The sequence below is a fragment of the Symsagittifera roscoffensis genome, chromosome 10, assembly GCF_963678635.1.
Source record: "Symsagittifera roscoffensis chromosome 10, txSymRosc1.1, whole genome shotgun sequence".
Classification (NCBI taxonomy): Eukaryota; Metazoa; Xenacoelomorpha; order Acoela; family Convolutidae; genus Symsagittifera; species Symsagittifera roscoffensis.
Window position 1 is genome coordinate 3,093,823 of NC_087071.1, and position 17,971 is coordinate 3,111,793.

Below are 17,971 nucleotides of genomic sequence, written 5' to 3' on the forward strand. Positions count from 1 at the left end.
AAGAGCGCGAGAAAATTTTCAAAAAGGACATGCAAGAACTGAAGCAACGATATGACACGGTGAACAACAAGTTATGGAGTCTGGAGACGAGAACAGACACAATGAGCAAAGACCAGGCTGAAAGTTCATGTGCCATACAGTCCAAACTAGATGCTCTCTTGAGAAACTCTACAGCACAAGACACGCTGCCAACAGAAAAAACGCAAGTCAACAGTGTCGATTTTATAGAACCACAACGGAACAAGCGGGAGTCCACACCGTTACCCCGGGGTGCAGCGGGCATAGGTCCAGGGGGGCCAAGACAATTATGAAGAGTGGAACCTCAAATACGCAAAATGTCCAGGGGATTCCACCAAGAGCACTAATGTAGGACCCGATGCCACGACGTGGGCTAACACCTGGGAAAAGACGAATAGGACATTGGAAGCGTTCGCTACAAGATCACTGACTCGAGTGAAAGAGGAGGTGGCAAATCCAGGAAAACCTTCAAGAAACCAAAGGAATTTAAAGGTATTCTTCAAGAATGAATAGGACATTGGAAGCTAGATGAATAGGACATTGGAAGCGTTCGCTACAAGAACACTGACTCGAGTGAAAGAGGAGGTGGCAAGTCCAGGAAAACCTTCAAGAAACCAAAAGAATTTGGGTAGAAGTCATCAGACTACATTTGGATTAAGACAACTTGAATGACAAGAGACAGGCCTGCACGGCAATACTGAGCAACTTAGAAGGCACAGCGTTAAAATTTGTAGTTGCAAAGAAGGAAGAGGAACGTGATACTGCGGAAAAGATCTTCGAGATATTGTTGAACCGATTCGGATCAGGAATGAAGGGCCACCAAGCTATGATCAGATTTAAAAAGAAAAGACAGAGAGACGATGAATCAATCGATCGGTTCCTGGATGTCTTGAGAGCTTGAGAACAAGGAGTGATCCTGAAGAATCAATAAACAGAAGGAACTTCAGCATCGCCTCGAAGTTTATCGATGGGGTAAAAAGTGACGACTTGAGAACAATGTGTCAACGTACTATACACTGTCGAAAGATAATGCACCGACTCCGGAAGAGATGAGCTCAGCGGATCATCACGTGGCGGATCGCACGACGTACAAGCAAGGCATGAAGAGTCTGGGATATGCGCCGGATGAGGAAGATATGAGCCAGACGGAGGAACATGAGTTTTATTGTGGCTTGATCATCAAAATAGATGCGAGATGCTTCTTCTGCAATCAAGAGGGCCACTTCAGGATGGACTGTCCGTTGTTTTGGGAAGCAATGAAGAACCAAAATCAACCCAAACACAAGCTAGCGCTGGCGGCGGTACAGAACACGAGGAACAGGCAAGCCGAGTTTGACAAAAAAATTCGGAGGTACCGAGTGCGGAACTACCGACAAAAACGCTGAAGGCTGTAACGCAAGTCAAAAATGCCATAGAAGCTGAGGCCAGGAATTCTATAGAAATAAACTATGAGAAAGCAGCTGCGGAGGCTATCAACAAAGTGAAACAGGACCTAGCGACGAAAGAGATCGAGCAACGACTGAAGCAGAAGATCGAGTTGCAGAAGTTGAATGAAACATTATGTAGGCCGGTGCCAGTGCCAGAGGCCAAAGTGGGAGCGACAAGGAGTGGAAATTGTAACACTCTAAAAATGGTGACAGGAAAACCATTCGTCATAACCAAAATTGGAGCCAGGATAATGTCAATAATCACAGTGGGCGGCCATGAATTAACGAGAAACCTGAGTGAACCGAGCGATCAAACGATAATGCACATTGATGTGTACGCAGATTACTTGAGTACAATAAGTTCGCAAACAACTTCTGGAGCCTTAAAAGCTTTACTCACGAGGGGCGGCAACAAGTCAGTCCGCGTCGAAAATAGACACACGGAGGGCTACGGTCCCCATGAGGTAATGTTAAACATAGATGGAATAAAAACATCTACACGAAGACTATGATAACATGTGACAAAGACCTAGCCGGACAGATCTACGTGGGTAGAGAAGAACTGAAAGTGAGATCGATTGGACACTGCGCCATGTTGGAAGAAGATGCAATGCATATCGGAACGGAAGCAGATGTATCAGCACACGTCTTGACATAAGCGGCAAGAAGACTCAGTTGCGCGGGTTACTAGACACGGGAGCGGTATTGAGCGTTATACCAATCGAAACAAGGGAGCGAATGGGCTTCAACAAAGACAATTTGATAGACTCGAGAATACGGCTGCCAGCTGCAAAAAAAGGGGCGCTGCGGGTACTAGGCAGGACACCAATAAAAGCCCTAAACTTGGGGGAACGCAACCTGTGGATAAGCTTTGTTGTGGTGGAAAACCTAGATGAGTCTGAACAATTCTTTTTAAGCAGAGACTTCATCAGAAATTTCGACTTAACAATTGATCTAAACAATGCCATGTTCAGGATTCGGAACCCGTTTAAAAATGGCGAATGAGGATAAAGCACCGGTATTCTTGAGTAGGATGATGAGGCTGAAAGCAAACGAAGCGGCAATTGTAAGCTTGCGGATGAAAAATTATAGTGAAATAAGTGACAACAAGCAAGTATGCATACTCCCAAATCCAAATAGTCAAAGTGCTGTTTTTTTAGGAAGATCCTTCTCGACAACCAAGAACGGTCTCTGTGTCTTGTTGAATACTCTTGATATACCCATCACAATCCAGAGGGGAAGGAAACTTGGATACGCTTTACCCGTGAAAACTGGATATGAAATTACTGAAAATGTAAAAGAGAATGAAGTTGAAATGAAGGGACATGATTTGTATTTGAGAAGATTAAAGAAAACAAAAGATTCATCAGGTTTTGTGAAATCACTTAAGTCAGAGATAGAAGATGGACTTTCGAGCTGTTCGAATTTCCCGGAAAGATCAACACTAGAGGAAATGGAAATTGATCAATCGGTTTTACCAGAAATAGAGCACTTGAGGGGCAAGGTAACAAACGAACAGCTCGAAGCCATCAAGGACGTACTAGAGCGGAATGAGGACGTTTTTTCGAAACATAAGGCAGACATTTTGTAATTTTGTTGTACACTTGGAAGTTTCATCTTATTGGAAGCTAACAGTACAATAGGCCGATTTTGATTGTAAACAATCCTAATTGTGAAAAAGGACGAATCAGGAAGGTCGTTTTAGATCGGAGTACTTAATTTTAGTTTTTTGATTCGAGCAAGCATGACACGAAGCAATTTTTTTGCAACATCTGAAAAGAGCAAAAATCCTAACAACAATTTTCGCTGGTCAGAAGCAGATAGCAAACGCACGACAGACAAAAAACGCAGAAATCGAAATTATCAGAATTCGAGAAGAAGGCACTCCGAACTGTAACGATTGTGCAGCTACAATCGTTACAGAGCAAATACGAGAACCACTTAGGCTAACAGGAAAACTTGTCACCCTACTCGGTTGTGAAGAAGACGTATCTTCACGCGGATACAGGAAGCCGAAGGGGTGTCGGAAAATAACATTAAACTGCTTTTTAAGCAATTTTCGTGTTCCTGGGTTGTCCTGAATTGAATTAATATAAGTTCATATTCTTTTTCAGAGTGTGAGAAGCTTGGAGTTGTGGTAATGTTGTGGTAAGCTTGGAGTTGTTGAACATGAAATAGAGCTTGAAGATTCGGCGGTACCGCACAGGGAGGTGGCGAGGCGTATGACCCCACACAAATCGGATGCATGTAGAAAAGATATAGACACCTTACTAGAGTATGATTTGATAGAACAATCCAAATCACCGTGGGCGTGTTGAGTAGTGATGGCTAAGAAGAAAGGCGACCAATTAAGGTTTTGTTGTGACTTTTGGTATCTGAACTCCGTCACGGTGAAGGATGCCTATCCCATACCTAGAATTGATGAGCGCCTCTCGAAATTAGGGGACACAAATTTTTATACGACTCTTGATTTAGGATCAGCTTTTTGGCAGGTCCCACTAAGGAAGCAGAAAAGAGACAAAACAGGGTTCGCCTGCGAGCTAGGGCTGTTTCAATGGAAACTGATGCCATTTGGTCTTTGCAATGCCCCGGCCACATTTCAGCGGTTGATGGCACACGCATTGATCGGTGTGACAAAGAAAGACGGCAATTTGATGATGTGCTACGTGGATGACGTGGTAATAGCGACGCCTACACTGGAAGACCACATCGAGCGACTAGACGAGGTGTTTGCATTCATGAAGAGGTCGGGACTAAAGTGCAAACCATCAAAGTGCGAGATACTCAAGGACTTGATAAAATACTTGGGAAGGATGGTGCACAGACACGGCATCAGACCAGACCCAGATGCAGTAGAAGCGGTTCTGACCTGGAAATCGCCAAAAACGGAACATCAGTTAATGATCTTCCTGGGTTTTGCGAACTATTACAGGGAGTCCATCAAGGGCTACGCTGACAAAGTATACCCGATGCAACAACTAATGAGGCACAAGAAGTTCACGTGGAACAACGCGGCGGAAAAGTCATTCCAGAGAATAAAGAAAGAGTTGTGCGAGGCACCGGTGCTAGGGTTGCCAACGGAAAAAGGAATGTACGTGCTGGACACGGATGCATCGGTAGTCGCGATTTCTGGCATTCTCCATGAAGAGCAGGAATGGAACGGGAAGACAGTCTTGAGACCAATAACATACGGGAGTAAAGTTTTGAGTGATACGGAGATGAAGTACGGGGCGCCTAAAGATGTACGCGGTAGTTACTTTTGTCGAAAAATACAGGGTATATCTAGGTAGCGAGCCGTTCAAGTTACAAGTCGACAACAGGGCAATCAGCTGGTTGAAAACGTACTCAATGGGTCAGAGCTACATTGGGAGATTGATAATTCGCCTGGATGGATAAAACATGATAATTGAGCATAGGACAAGAAACAAACATCAAAATGCCGATAGCTTGAGTAAGAAGACGGAGTTCTACGAGAGACAGGAACAGAGGGAGGCAGATAGGCTAGAAATCAAATACGGCTTCTTCTTCATGGATAAGGAAATGTACGATAGTCTTCCACTCACGAGGTGGCTCGACAAGTCTGGCAAACCTATAGAAGGTTACCCCGAATTACCAAAGGAGCGTCCAGAGAAAACAGTCTTAAAAAGAAATCAAGGGATGCCAATGGAGATAATGCTCAAGTCGAAAATGGTGAGGGAGACACTCAAGGCATAAGGCTGTGATCTCAATCAAGTAGAAACGGGAAGGGCAAAGATAGGCGATGACTTGAGGAGATTACTCGAGAAACTAGCAGACGATAAACCCGTGGTCGAAGAAAAGGGTAAAGAGCAACCAGAAGTCACGAAATTGAGAAGGAATGATGCGAATGGTAGCGAGGACTCCTTGAAAGAAAAGAAACCTGACGGAAAAAAAGTCGTGCAGTCATTGGTTGAGAGAATCCCTGAAGACATACTTGAGCGGACTATGTCCGGAGAGTGTGAAGAATGGTATGAAGACTCAGAGAAGAGCAGCGATGACCAAGATAGTCTATGCATGATATTGGCAGAAGAGATTATGAGGCACCGCGACAGGGAGCTACAGACGGATCCCTCCTCAGGAACGTACAATTTGGATCAGCAGGAGGCGTGCGGAGATGAAGAACTTGAGGAAATTGCAGTATCAAGGAAAACGTTCAGGGAGCTATCGTGCAACTCAATTGTCAGAACAAACCTGGTGCCACAAGATGACAGGAAGATCTTGAGGAGGATATTTTGCGTCAAGCTGAAAGACGACATCCACAGTCCCGGAGAAATTTATGGTCAGATAATGGCATTAAAGGAACACGTCAAGGCGAGATCTAGGCTGTCGGATCTGATACGAGCCCAAAAGAATGACAAGATGACAAGCAACCTCTCCAAATGGATCCGGACGGGAGCCAAAGAGAAAGGGGACCTGGAAGAAGATAGCTACAAGATCTTGAGCCAGTTCTACAAGGAGTGAACGGATTTACTCTATCACACAGCTGATGGGGTGGTAGCGTGCATGAGAAAAGATGAGGAGAAGATACTACACAAGCATAACCTCATCATACTACCACAGTTGTACCAGACGGAAGTGTTATTCAGATCGCACGATCAAATGGGGCATCAGGGGATAGACAAAGTGCAACAGAGAATACTACACAGGTTTGATTGGCCGGGATTAAGGAAGGCTTGCGAGAGATGGGTGAACGCATGTCTGGCTTGTCTACAGGTGAAAGACCCAAAGAAGATGAAGTTCCCACTCAACTCCGTTAAGAGCTCGGAATTTAACGAGGTTGTGCAGATATACCATCAGAAGATCTGCATGACAGAGTCGGGATACAACCAGATACTGATCATAATAGACCACTTTACGAAGTTGGCAGAAGCGGTGCCCTGTCAAACAGACTCAGCGGAGGAGACTTGCGACCACTTGATAACACACTGGATATCACGATATGGTTGTCCGATGACATTCCAGTCGGACAACGGGAAAGCCTTCTAAGGTGACCTGATAAAAGAATTAATGAAGAGGTCACACATAGCTCAAGCGAACTCAACGACTTACCATCCTCAGACTAACGGGTTAATGGAGAGACAGAACAGAACGTTGGTGAACATGCTTAGGGTGTATTGCTTGAGATACATGACAGACTGGGATAAACATCTGCCGCAAGTGGTAGGGGCGTACAACAACACGCAACACTCGACAACAGGAATCAGTCCCTTCATGATGTTAACGGGCATAGAGAGAGCAACGCCCCTAACATTCTTTTACCCAGAATACGAAAAAAAAGACGTCGCCTCAAGCTTATTTGAAAGAAGCGGTCAAAAGACACTAGGAACTAAACGAGCTCTGCAGGAGGAACACGACGCAAGCACAAAAGAGGCAGCGGAAAACATACGATGAGAGGATACTTCAAGCGAAACCGTACGCAGTGGGCCAATACGTCTGGGTGTTCCAGAATGTCATACCTCCCAAGGGGACGAAGAAACTAGCAGAGAAATGGTGACGGGCCGTTAAGGGCGGACATGAGCTTCAAAAAGAGACTAAAGGCCGACTTCAAGAGAGAAGATCAGAACTTGGAGTTTCTTTTTAGGCAGAGACCGGGGTTGGGAGGAATGCCTGCGCTTCCCCCGCCAGTTTCACAAGTTCCGTGTAAATACCTGTGCTTTTTGGTAACGAGGATCAATGAAAGGGTTACGATAGATCCTGAGCACGTGACTAACGAGGCTGAGAGACTTTATGGTCGAAAGAGGGGAAAATGGAGGTCTCGATGCTGGTCTATGACACAAACAGAGGCAAGTTGAACCCAAGGGAATTATACGCTATCCTACACGTGGGTCTTCGCAGAAACGGAGATAACGGTACACCTACACAAGAGATACTACTTGAGTATCGCCTGAGTTTCGGGCGGACAATGGAGGTTTCGAGTTAGGTACAATGGGGGTCTCGAGCTAGGTACATGGGGGCGCGAAGCAGGTAGATGGATTTTAACGCAATTGGCATGACAATTCAATTTAAGAGAAATGACGGTGCTAAAACATGAAATGAATATGCATGCTCTTAAAACTTCCAATTGAATTATTTCAGTGAAGTAGTTGGCGGGATAATGTTTTAAACACAATGATAGAAAGGGGGGTGGTTTAGGTTAGGGGCAGAACATCTTGGTCTAAAAATGGTTTTGATTTTCAGATTGATTGGTAAAGTTGAACTGACACCCAAGCAACACTCACTCAACGAAGAGAAAGATATCTAGAGCAAGTACTCTATCAGCGGTCTCAAACGGTGTTCTCAAGTTTAACTGGTACGGTGTTCTCAAATTGGTTAATACCTAAGATCAAATTGAAGATATTGACGATGACGGATCGCTTCTGGAGAACTATGCCAGCAGCGCTCAAGAGGCCCACACTTGACGAGCTGTACAAGCGCTTGAGGGATATCGATTACACTCAAGTCGATGAAAGGTTGGCGGTGATGTTGAATGTCATCCTACAGCTAGAAGTGGGAGTGAATGCAGGGAGTCAGCAACGGAAGCAGTGTTGATGGTCGGCTACACCACGGAAAGGATATCCAACAAGGAGCAAACTAGGTGGCTATCCTGGAACGTAGATAAAGGCGTGAGGGGATTCAACCTGGCATGGAATCCTGGATTGAACAACACTACAGAATATGGTGTGGGAGAGTTCCCACTTCCTACCAGACCGCCGGTAGGATCCGCAGCCCAATCCACGAGCAGGCCCCTGTTTATGATACGGTCCCAGCAGACGGAGAAAGCATACATGGACCTCAGCAACTATGTATGCTGAGGTCCATGTATCTCGACTGCGAATCTCGACTGGGATGGGGCGAAACTCGAGAGGGACCAGGCGAGCCTGGAAAGAAGTCAGGCGATCCTTGAGAGGGATCAGGCGAGGCGTGATCTCAACATGATAAGGGCAGAGTACCAACAAGAGCAGAAGCTACGCGAAAACGAGGCAAACTGTGAGCAGCTGAAGTCAGAGATGGAGAAGATTCAGAGGCGACAACGAGAATTTGCGAGGCAAAAAGAGAAGGGAACGAGCTCCGCAGAACAAGCAACCGCAGGATCGAGACCAGAGTCGCGGATGCAGGTAGATGAAGTTCATAGGTCCGGTGGACGATTCAACTTGGACCGAGCGGCTCAAGAACACATGAACGAGGGACTGGAAGCGTGGATACCACCCTAGCCGTTGCCCTCCGTGCGCGGTTTAGAGGCGCAACCGATAAGGCCATTGATGGAGGTCACACTGCCGGGATATACCCCGAGTTCAAACCCTGGTAGTAGCCAAATCAGTGGGAGTTCATTGCGTCTTAAGGAGCTGCAAAATGGGTTACAGTTGAGATGCCGTGATGATTCGACACGACAAGAGCGACCTTCCACCTGGAGCGACCACCCAGTCAGGAGTGTCATAATCGCGAGCTACAAGAAGAACACAGATGGTAGGTATCACAGGCACAACCGAATGGATTGGACCACGGCACAACGGGCGAGAAGGTATTGCTTCCATGATGCGTCTTGGGTCGAATATTACGCACAGCCGAGAATACCAGAAGGCGCGGTCCACTTAATCATAGGGGACAGCCTGATACGGGTGCTGACCCGGATCCAGTCATTTTGGCAGGTGGGAGTCTTGAGCTTATCTGGAGCCGCAACACCTCAGATGTTGCTGTCATTATAGATGTTGGACATGGTAAAGATGTACACGGTCACTCTGATGATGGGAACCAAGGACGTGTCCAGAGGGGAATCGAGAAAGGTGATGAGACTGCACGAGAAAATGAGTTGCATTCTGGAGGAGTTGAGGATTTATCTGGATCCCGTGATACTCACGATTTGCATTATCCCATACAACATGAAGACAGACCAGCACGCGATGGAGATGAACGAGAAGGCGCGCAACATCAATGAGATAATTAGACAAATACAACAGAGGAGCATGCTCCCCCCTAGACTGTTGGACGTGGCAGACATGATGGAGCGATCTTTCCCGGATGATGCGTCATCGGATGGCATTAACTTTGACAGGCCCAAGGGCTTGGAGTGGTTGAATGGTGTCTTCCAGTGTCTTCCATAAATGCGCTAGAGTCGGACTTGCAGGAAACGGCCCAGTTCACATTCGGTCCACCCCCTATACCCCCTTTCTTTGCCACTAGACCCCTATCCAGTCGCCTGGGAGCGAGAGGCGACTCGAGAGACAGCTCACGGAGCAGCCGGACCCGACAACCGGGGTCCACACCGATGGAGGCCGAAGAGGCAGAGTCGTCCACGCACCAAAGTTCGGTGGTATCCTCGGTGGTGGTGGTGGATAACAAGAGAATGGAGAGGCCGGCTGAGACGAGCCGGGCGCGATATAAAGAGAGGATAAAAGAATTGGATCTGGAGGACCTGGAGTGCAGGCAGGAATAAGCGGAGGTCCTGGGACTTAAGGATGTGTCGCACGAGGACTTGAGTCGGCACCATTGTGCGGATTGGTTGAAGGCCCACGAGGCGCACTTCTCAAGAGCGAGGATGATGGAGAGTCAGATCTGACTGGGATTCCGCTGAAATCGATAATGGGACCGATCAACTATAGGCCGCTCGAGCTGTTGGGGAGTCCAGGGCTCATAGTGGAGCCCCCCAAACATCGAACAAGCATAGCCAGAATCAGGGTGGCAACTCCTGCGCAGTTGAGAGTGGTGGACAAGCTGCTGGAGCCGAAAGACATGGGGCTCCCAGATGCCGCCTACGAGGGCTCAAAACTAGCAGATGACCCAAGGTATGGAAGACCCTAGGGAAACTCACAGTTGGCCAAGATATTGGCAGTGTTTGATCGACCGGATCCAAGAGCCGCAAGGGTATTCATCGTGGCGGGCTCAGATTTCGAGGGGAAGTCTCCGAAGCTGTTTTGGCCGGAAACCTAAGTGTATTTGCTGCCTGGTGCGGAGTTGAACCAGATGCTGCCTCTGGTAGTAGCGATTAAGTCTGAGATGCCTTGCGATCCAGAGCTGCTTCTATTTGCAGGAATGAATGACTACTTGCATGCGGTAGGGCTTCTGGAGCATCTGAAAGGTGATGCACCGACGCCCAAGAAGATCTGGGAAGCTATCCAGACATTGTTTGCTACGATGAATGAGGTGCAAGAAAATGTGGCTATACGAATTGGATCCAAGACAAAGGTGGCGTTCACAACGTCCCCGGGGCACGCGAGCATGCCTCCTGCTTTGCAGTTTGTATACGCTATCTTGATCCTCATAGCGAAAGGGAACGCGTGGCGGGTATTGATGGCAGCCCCCAATCGTGGGCTGGAGCCGACGAACTTGAGACTTCTTAAGTCGGAGTTGGCAGCGGCATGGGCGGACGTGTCTCATGCCTTGAGGGGATTCTACGAGTTGGCACACATCTTCATTGTATTGGACGAGGTCCACATACTCGAGATTTCGAATCTCGCTCGACATTTGAAGCTCAATCCGGAGATAAGGGATACTCACCCAATAATAAGCCACCTGACAGCCAGCCTATGGTTCCCAGGTATGGACTTGACCACCACGAGCTCCACCAGCAAAGCGAGGGGACCGAACAATGAAAGAAAGAACGTAGCTGCGTTCGAAAAACAATTGGAATCGATCTGACACAGAAAAGAGGCAGGTGGCCGTTCCTGACCTCAAGGCTTGAGAACGCCACGGATAAGACGCGGGAGAATACTCCACCACTCATCAAGCAGGTATGGGAATTTCTTGAGGGGCAGCTGGAAGTGGCAGAGTTCACGGGGATGACGGTGGGGAGATTCGTCACAGCGGCAAACGAAGTCACCATTGGAGGATTCTGGAGGGAGCATGCGAAGCAAGAGCTGAGAACGAGGAAGAATCACGAGATCCTGAGATTCTTGGGTCCTTGTTGGGAGAAAAGGTACATGGCTAGGGTGTTCTATGCGAAGGACACAATATTTGAGGCGTTCGTGCAAGAGCTGCTGAACATGCCCATAAACCTCTTGCTGGCTCTGTACTTGGTTTATCCCAGGTATCTGTTCAACATGGGTCCGGCGTACATGTTCAGTAGAGGTGTGGAGACACTTCGAATTGATGAGAACCTGACACTATTACTCTTAACTCACGGGGAACCGGTGGCATTTCATCGGTTGTTGAAATATGGGGAACCCCTGTTGATGGGGAAGACTCATCCAAGTACAGAAATCTACATGTGCACCGCCGGGCTGAAGACGCTGCTGGTGGAGTATCTTTTGATGCAAAATCGATACCTGACTGGCAAATAGAGGAACCCCAAGACGAGAGAAGAATTGAAGGAGGCGAATGGTGGCATCCCTCTATTGACTGACCTGTGTTTGGCCGTGAGATCTGACCCGTTGGGAGTGATCAGGGGGCTTGGCGAGGTCGTAACCTGCATCTATGGGCCGGCGGTGACGTATGCCTTTCCGGATCCGCTCGTGGCGGCATACCTCAACTCAGTGGTGCACGTGAGTCTGTTAAGTGTACTAGACGGGACGGCGTTGAACTGGTGAAGACAAGAGGAGCTGAGGGCACGAATGAGCGACACGATGCTCTTCGGGAAAGTCAAGGATCCCGAGTTAGTAGTGTTCAATTTCCGGGGACAATTGCAATGCAGTATGGGAGGGAAAACGTGGAGGTCCCATTGAAACTTACCCCAGGTTCTGGAATCTGAATCCTTTGACGGCAGACAAAAGAGAGATCTTGAGAATCCCGTCGTGGAAAGGGAGTTTCGAGCTGGTAAAGAGGGAGTTAGAAATGATACTAGAGATAGAATTTTTTCCCTCCGCAGTCCCCGAGTTCCCGATGGTCAGGAGAATCACATTGGGGATGAATAGCCTACTGGTGGTCCCATCCCTGTACGCAAGAGCCGCGGTGGAGAAGCAGAAGGAGTTCACCGATGGTTGGGATCCCTTGTTTATCGGATACTCAGCAGCAGTTTATTTCCATACGTGTGATATCAAGATAAACTCATGGACGACGCATGCAAAGAAGATGAGAGGTTCAATGCCTCGAAAGTTCGAGGTTCGGGGTATCTTGAGAACGCTCGATCAAGCGTATCTGGAGAACATGCTGCCGGTTTAAGACGATGGAAGAATGATCGTGGAAGAGGGACATATCGCTCTAAAAGACGAGATGAAGTTCGCCACCAGGAAGTACCGAGCGCCCTACGGACTGGAGCAACTAGAGATGAAACAATAAGAGAAAGAGCTGGATGCAGCGGGCCCCTTGTACGTAGCCCGAAGCGAATATAAGAAGCTGGACCCGACAAACTCTCACCTTTGTCAGTAGGCACCCCTGGAGATAGAAGAAGCAACCCCGTTGAGGATAGGTTCAAAGACGCACTTGAGAGAGGGCGGGCTGAGTCAGAGGGACGATAGAGTATTGATGAGACTCAGTGAAGCGGGAGAAGAAATGGAAGAAATGGAGGTGGGAGACGATTGGACGATTGCAAGACTTGAGTGGGGACTATTGCGAAAACACGGCCACGCCACCCCTGGGATCCCCTCGGAAAGACCTGGAACTACCCTTGACCAGCGAAACCTCCAATATGGGAATGATCCCCTTGAGTGCCAAAAAAAGTACGAAGAATGCCTTCGAGGGCAATATATGGATGTTTCTGAATACTCTGGACGAGAAGGCATGGCGAGAATTCTTGGGTGATTTTAACCACAAAGCAAAAACCGAAGCTACGCCGGAGAGTTTCAAAGAAGAGTGGGACACTGTGATGAAGTTCGGGGAACCAGTCTTGATGGGAACCGGACTGGACGGAAAGGCGAGAAAAGAATTTTTACCAAGATGATCAAGCTGAGGGAAACGGAGCAGAAGACCAAAGATGACGAATGTAAAGAAAGCTCTACTCTGAAATGAAAAACTGACGTTAAAATGATTAAGGTTGGATGGGAATTTAAGGTTAAGACTAGTAATATGTTTAAAGATATTAGTATCTCTTGTGCTCGAGAAGAGGTACGCAAGAGTTGGAAGGGTTGGACGGGGACAGAGAGGTCGAATCGGTGATGGTTGTGGCGACGCCCCCAAGTAAAGGTGTGAGGTCTCGAAAGATGAAAAGGTAGGTAGAAGAGTTGAGTAGTCCCTCGGCGGACGCGGTCTCTGAGAAGAATCTGAGGGAGACTGCTCCCATGATGCTAGCGCGGTAGAAGACAGCGGCCTACAAGGGTAGCTACGAACCAAGGAAGCTGGCCGAGGTGGTGAAAGAGATGGAGGCCCCGACGAGTCTGGCAACGGAAGAAGATTTCAGACCTCAGAAGGCGAGCACGAAAATGGATTCGAAGATTGGACAAACGTGGGAAGTGGATGCTGGCAAAGAATGGATCTCGAGCGAGCACCAGGCCATTGGGAAACAAGTGGCCAGCGATCGTCTTGAGAAGAATGCGACGAGGAATACGGCTCGAAATTGGTGGGTGGTTCTGGAGACAATGAAGGAACTGGAGGACTGCCTGAAGAAACTCGATCACGGAGTGTCCAGCAAGCGTCGCAATTGGGCTACCCAACAAAAAACCGAAGTTAACTAAATGGAATTGGGAAGCCAGATGAAACTAACTTGGCATAACTTGCTGCGGGATTACTTCGAAGAGGCGATGAGAACACCCTCGTCCGCGTTGCCATTGACGGCAAATCCCTTCGTTAGAACAGCGGGACAGCTGATGTTCGCATGGAGCTTGGTGGGAATAGAGCTGGAGATGTTGACCTCACACGACAAGTTGAAACTGCGCAGCAAGAATCTAGAGGTTTATCAAATGCTGGTGCAGCATATTGCCAGGGATATTTCCGGTTTGAGTCTGGCAAGGAGGAAAGATGCTACTTGTTTCTTGAGGTAGGTAATGTCCGTAATGACCGACAGTACCGTCCAAGCGTTTCAGCAGAAAGCAATGGGAAGTAAGACTATGGAAAGGAGAATCTCCACGGTCATCTTGAACGTATACCAGAGTACTGGGATCGAGAAGGAGGACGGCTCCAGGCAATCTCTAGGGAATCATGGCAAAGTTGATGAAATACGAAGATTCTACAACAAGACATTCGAAGAGAGACATGCCATGCATCGTAACTTGGCCTCGGCTGAAGATTACTCGAAACCCAACAAGCGGGGAGAATACCAAAATGTATCTGTAGTAATGGGTATAGCGTACAACCCTTTCTTGGATTCAGAGGCCGGGAGCGCTCACAGGAATCACGAAGTGACGGAACTGTTAAAGTTTTGAACAGAGAAGACAATCGAGATTGATTCAGTAGAACGAGAAAAACCGAGCCTAGGCCTGATACTTGAAAGGATGCCAAAGGTGATTAGCGTACCGCGCTCAAACAAGAGAGTGGATTTGAAAATGGGGAATGGAAATGGCATACTGATTACAAATTTAGGAACGGTTTGGAAGTTTCTGAGGCCTTCCTGGTGCCCACATCCCCACGCAAGCTTGATTGAGGAGGTCACGGAGCGAGTGAGGCTGACACCGACGAAGGATGAAGACCTGGGAACTCTGAATGTAATACACAAACTGATCTTGCCTCAGAGTAAGGAGTCGAGCGAGGCAATGAGTAAGCTATGATCAGTGAAGAAGTTGGAACCCGGTAGTTGCCTTGACCTGACGTGTGGAGGTGGAGAGCACACTTGTGATGGACGATCGTGTGTCAGAATACAGTCTTTTCGGAGAGAAGACCTAGTCGCCTGGTTTGGCGACATCACAGAAAGAGAGAAAAGCGAAGTGCAGATAGTGGCTGAGTGTTACACCAACACTACTGTGAATATAGCAACGGTGTTGGGGCTCTTCTCGAGGATGTGCAGTTTACAGTCACTGGAGACGCTGGAGTCTGAGCACCACTTGGTGATAGCATTGAGCGTAGAGTCATGGCCTGGGGCGTTGCAAATAACCCAGAAGGACATCAGAGGGGGGAAGGTTGGTCCATGTGATCCTCCATGTGGTGAGTACAATGCTGGCGTTGCGATGGATCGAAGAGAATGTGAAGAAATATCGGGAGTCGAAGACACCGACAGCGGAGTCGATACACGCTATTGACTATATCAGATGACTTGAGTTGTTTCAGACTGCATGCAAAATGTTCGCTATACCGATGGAGGTCAGGCACGTGTGGAGCCGCATAAAATTCTTCCCGTGGTTTGGAGCGACATTGACATCTTGGTTATATGCGGTGACGAAGGATCATATGAAGAAGCATCAGAAAGAATATCGGCAGTTGTTGGCGGAGATAGTGCCGGAGGCCTTCAAGAGACCGTTGCTGAATGCGATTACGAGGGGTTGGAAGAGAGTTGAAAGGGTATCCAGAGATAATACCAAGGCGAGAGAATCAATATTGGGGGAGGACTTAGCGAAGAATGTGAGCCTGAGTCTTCACAACTCCTTTTGCTTGAACAGGGAATCGAAGATGAGAATTTGCCAAACCAAGCAAAGAGGTTGCAAGAGCAGAGGGAGTGGATGCGATCCTTCGAACAACTAAAAGCGTGGGAAGAGATCGTTATCAGCTCCGATGATGAGGAAGCGCTGCTAAGGCAGATCACAGTGTCAAACGCATCAGGGCCTAGCACCGCAAAGGCAAGGAACACGAAATGAGCAGGGATCTCAGTGGGGGATTTTTGAGTCTTGAGAGGGAAGGAAAGGGGCTCAAGTGTGAACTCGGATGAAATCTGAGGTCAACAAAAACAAAATATAACAAAAAGAAATATTGATATTAACATGCTATGTTTATTATATAAATCAAAATTGGATAAGACAAAAGAAATTTCAATCATTAGCTTGCAAAGCGGAAATTTAGGAAGCAGGTGTATGCAGATTTAGATTGCTTCTCAGCGATAGTGTGACAATTTGTATGGTGTGAATTTTGGGGTGTAGATAAAGTTAAATCTGCTGCAAATGTCTGTAAACGACCACTGGCACTGTATCTTGAGCAACACTCAACATTCTGGGGATTCACTGGCAGACGGCAACACGCGATGAGGACATCGATCGTGAGTCCGGGGAGTATGTGCCAGTCGGTCATATTTGGAAGTTTGACCTTGAGCAATGCGAACAACGTGATTTTGGGGTGAACTTTCTCATGCTCAACTTTCTCGCGACAACTGAAAATCTCAGAAAGACAAGATCAGAACAACCGAATTACAAGCGCGGGAAAGTGATCGAAAAAACAGCGGGTATTGCTATTCGCAATTTCCAGATATATGATCATACTAGATATATGATCATACTAGATATATGATCATACTAGAGCTGTCCTATCCTGAAATAGAAGGCAGAACGATTGCGAACCGAGAAGATATCAATTAGAAGTGGACCAGAGTGAGCCTTCGGTGGAAAGGTGGACAGCCGAAGTCTCCCAATGTTCCAACCCCAAAACTCGATTCTCAAGTCACAACTCATTCTCCCAAGTTAAAACTCATTGATTCAAAACTTCGCACACTTTATTTAATTCCATTTATGCTAGAGATGCTAGTTATTTAAGTTACTCCAATTCTCGAGTGTGCTGGTATAAGAGTACCCAATTTAGTTTTCTTGAGTGTCTTTTGTAATTGTTATGTTGAGGTAAGGAGAGTTTTAGGTTGATCCATCTGAAATGAATCAAGGTTCCCCACTGTCTAATAAAAAGTAACTGTACGGACTGTTCCGACCCTGTTTTTAACGGCGTTCGCGTATTTTGGGTATTTTGAGACCTAAGTATGGGGATGTTCTTATTTTCTAGAGTGGGGGGTATTTTGGTAGTGGCCTTTGAGCTGTAACAAGTGTTTTAGTCTCATGTCGCAAGTGAAACGAATTGGCTCCGACCGTTCGAGGTAGAAAAACACAAGAGATAGCGTCCCTGACTCTTGAGCCAAAGCTTATAGGGCCTATTTTTCTTTAACCCCATATGTGACTTAAGTAGGCGACTGTTACAGTTTCTTGGACATATTATAAAAAGAAACACCATAACCAAATGTTAAACTTCTCAATTAAATACGTATAAAAAGGCAATTATAACTAAGACCATTCTATTACATTCTCAGACAACAAAACAATTTTGAATGGACCACAGAACACCAAACACGATTTGATGAAATAAAAACTCTTCTCACAGAACAAATTTTAAATACAATTCCAGATCGCGATCAGCCATTCTATGCAATGTGCGACGCATTACATTTTGGCATTGGTCCAGCATTATTACAATCTTATAATGGAACAAATAAAACGAATCTCATTTCAGCAAATTCTAGACTATTCTAACAAGTTGAACTTAGACTCTCTACCCTTATGAGAGAATGCACAGCCATAATATATACATTTACAGAATATGAGTTTTTAATACTTAGATCAAAACATCCGACAGTCTGATTCACAGATCACAAACTTTTTATATTCCTATTCACACAGAAATCGAATCAAAATCATAGAGTTTATAGATTTCAATTAATTTTAATGAAATTCCCTAACTTACATATAGTTTGGACAGCACTCCAAACCTTTCACTACCAGATACTCTTAGCAGAGACACACCACCCGAACTGCTAACAAGAAAAACAA